Source organism: Orbicella faveolata, unplaced genomic scaffold (genome assembly GCF_042242905.1).
Source record: "Orbicella faveolata isolate gen_17 unplaced genomic scaffold, um_ofav_v1 contig_46, whole genome shotgun sequence".
NCBI classification, from domain to species: Eukaryota; Metazoa; Cnidaria; class Anthozoa; order Scleractinia; family Merulinidae; genus Orbicella; species Orbicella faveolata.
The window spans coordinates 798126-802034 of NW_028301576.1; the positions used below are offsets into that span (position 1 = coordinate 798126).

At 39.8% G+C, this 3909-nt stretch overlaps 1 pseudogene; it reads left to right on the forward strand.

Moving 5' to 3' along the window:
- The first annotated feature begins 273 nt into the window (after positions 1-273).
- Positions 274-2003, forward strand: LOC149097834 (uncharacterized; annotated as a pseudogene).
- The last annotated feature ends 1906 nt before the right edge of the window (positions 2004-3909 follow it).

Genomic DNA, 3909 nt, shown 5'->3' on the forward strand with positions numbered 1-3909 from the left:
ACATCAGTCAACACTGCGTCAACAGTTATTTAGCATCATAAACATTTGCCATATTGTTTTCACTTACATTTGTCATTTTTCCATCAGGTCAATATTATATTTCTCTTTGAAGTTTGACTGGTTTTCATTTACACTGAGACTACTTACCAGGATCTACGGTTTCCTATCAAGGTATGTTGAAGTCTATGCCAAAATGTCCACTGTCAATAAAAACAGTTTAATAGCATGGAAAATTATTTTTTGTGTGTGCCGCGAATTACATATATAGACATTATGATGTGGTAAATTTGAACGCCATACAACACGTTTTACCTCCCCATTGTACTTAAATTGTTGCACAAATTTTAGGCGCCTACATACAACAATATGACGTGTTGAGGATGGGAACGTTTCCCGTCGAGAAAAGGAAACTTTTTTCCATTTCCAAATCATTTCTAAGTTAATTGCGTTATTCAGAGCTGTTTACAAATGGATTACAAGACATCCCGACAAAAGCAATTTGTATTGAATGGAAAATTAAAGTTAACACAAAAACTTGCTCATCAATATTTACTTCTATCTATATCAGTCTAGGACAGATGAATTTACTCGTTCGTCTCACTATGGAGTCACTTTGAGATACTGATCGCGACGTTTCAACTGCTACACTGCTAGTGTTCATCAGGCGATGAGTTCGATTGCTGCGTGTCGCTATTTGTAGCACTTCATTATTATTCCGACTTGTGACGCTGTTCCCTCATAGGTCTGCATAGTTTCTGACCGGCTGTTGTGCTTTTCTGATTGCAGGTATCCATGCTTCAGGAATTTCGATTCCACTATCTTTATTGATGTTATTTGGGTAATATTGTCTTAACAATTGATTTGAGAGTTCCCAAATGAACGGAAGACGAAAAATATCAAGAAGTTGGTGTAGCTTAATTAGTCTTAACTTCGGCCGTGATATCTTCAGATTTCAGTAAAAAGAGGAATTCGGCGAGGTTAAGAATTATAGAGATGAGAGTTGCGTTACCTTGATTGACAGCGATATTAAGACCATAAATGGATAATTAATTTATCATCACGGTCCCTTAGCGATGCTGAGGTATCATAACTAGAGAAAAGGTTAAATTTCGCGGTTACACCAGCTGACATCCCAGCCACCGAAATAGTCTCCAAAGTCGAATCGGCCATAAGAACTCTTGACTCAGAACAAGCCGACAAGGTCAATAACATCCTTCAACAGGCTAGATCGCCCAATCCTAACATCACGAAGGAAATGAGAGAGGCCCTAAGGAACTTGAAACAAGACGACTCCATCATGATTCTACCAGCGGGCAAAGGTCGCGCTAGCGTAGTTTTAAACACTGACACCTACCATGAGAAAATGAAAACACTTATTGAAACAGGTCCATACCGACTCTTAATGAAGACCCGACGGACCGTCTTAGCCGGAATCTTACTGATAAGCTACTTAGCTTAAAATGAAGTGGACCTCTGTCAGAAACCATCTGCAACAAGATCAAACCTAGGCACAGACAGCCACCTAGGATTTACAGTCAACCTAAGATTCACAAGCCAAACATACCATTAAGACCAGTAAGACCTATTACCTACCTTCGCTTACGAGTTGTCAGCTCACCCAGCTGATTTCCTGTCTGCTTTGACAGGCAAATCAGACCACACAGTTACTGACTCTACTCACTTCGTGAACACGATCAACCACAAGAGAATACAAGAAAACGAAGTCATGGTATCTCTTGACATAGAATCACTTTTTACCTATATGCCAATCGAGGGTGCCGTTCAAGTCGCATTACGCAAACTAGAAAATGATCCCGGTCTTCCCGGCCGCACGAACCTTACGCCTACACAAATTTCCGACCTCATAGGTTTCGTTTTGAGAGCAACATATTTCCAATATAACAGATCGATTTATGAACAGCAAGACGGAGCAGCCATGGGGAGCCCTGTCTCCGCGGTTATAGCTAACCTTTACATGGAAGAATTTGACGAACAGGCGATAACTACTGTGAATTGCAAACCTAAGACCTGGAAGCGATATGCAGATGACACTTTTACAATCTTAGATCGAAACAATGTCGACGGCTGTCTACAACATCTGAACAGTCAACAACGAACTATTCGTTTTATCATAGAAATCGGGAGAGCTAACAACATTCCCTTTCTCGACACGTCAGTGACAAGAGACGCAGGCGCGTACTACCACTGTATACAGGAAACCAACACACACTTACCAATACCTAGCCTAGGACTCACACCATCCTCAGTCAGTGAAGCGTGGTATTGTGAAGTGCCTTCATAACCGGGCTAAACACCTCATAACGAAGCCTTCAGCTATCGCTGAAGAAACGAAACACTTGTCATCAGTACTTGTTTCTAAAGGATACCTTTCCTCGTTTGTGCAGAAGCTCATGAAAACAACAATAGCAACAGCTACCCAAGAACCCCCGCAGGAATTTAAATCAACTGCGGTTTACTCTATATCAATGGTGTGTCAGAGGTTCTTCTCCGCTGCCTTCAACAACAAGGCGTACGCACTGTCTTTAAATCTGACACAACTCTTAGGTCCTACTTAGTGCGACTTAACATCTCAAAGTGACTCCATCGTGAGACAAACGAGTGATATTCATCTGTCCTATCTCACACCACGATGAACAATAGACAAATCTTTAATGACATATATCAGTCTATCTCTTATAGAGGTGTATTACGTTTTTAAGACATATTTCACCTCAAACTATTATAACCATCTTCCTCTTTACAGCAAAAATTTATCAGATCTTTTAATTGTTTAAATTCTCAGGTCAAGTTACGCAGCATTATATTCTCAATTAATGTTATAAATTTATCGGGAGTCAAAACAGGAGCATTTTCTCCTGAAAAAGATAAATTGCGGCATCGTTACTTTTAATATATATATGTTATTTGACGGCTGGGAGGTCCATATAGTGAAAAACAGTGACCGAGGTCTTGAAAATGCTACCCGAGGCCGCATGCCGAGGGCAGCATTTTCAAGCCCGAGGTCACAGTTTTTCACTATACGGACCGACCTTAAGCCGGCAAATAACATGGCTATTTTTTTCCTGCAGTAAATTGGTTTTACAGATTACAAATGGGCTTATTTACGCAGCTCTTGTCACTGAATCGGCTTCCGCGCCTTCTACTAACGATTTGTAAAAAATCTTGCCAACGAGCGAGTAACTCAGATAGTGCACAAAGAAAGATGTATTAAATAACAGATTTTTTTTCGAACTATTTTAAGTTAGTTGCATTTATTTCACCAGTTAAGTTCTCCAAAATTGTTTTTGCGTTGTGAAATTTCGTACGAAGTTTGAAGTTTTACTACAAAAGCAATTTCTGTCAATCGTTACTTTTAAAGTCACTTGAAATCAGACTTTTCTATCGTAAATTGAATGGCAGAAAGGGAGGAAATTCGTTAAGTGTATTGCACAGAACTTTTCCTAAATACAGCAACGATCAGAGAGGTAAACTCGACTGAAATTGGCTCAAGTTTTACGGCGAGAGAAACACAGGATTACGCGCCATTACAGCGCCAAGCTACAACCAACCAAACATGCAAACTCTCACAACTTCAAAACACTCAATTGAATTTACTTACAGTGACTTTCCTTGCCATTTTAAAGTGAACAGAGATAAACTTGCGTTGACTAATCGTCGATAGATGTGTAAAAAGGTAAAACATTGACGATTACCGTACCGCTAACTTTTAGGAGCGAAATTTAGGCAGCGGGGAAAAAATCCGTATCGTAAAAAGCTGGACCGGTCACGTGCGTATGATTAGCCAATCAAATTCGAGGATTTAGGATTCCGGCCCGCTCAGATGCTTGAAAAAAAATTCGATTTAAGAAGCTATATTTAAAAAGTTAAAAGAAACAGCAGCACTATTTA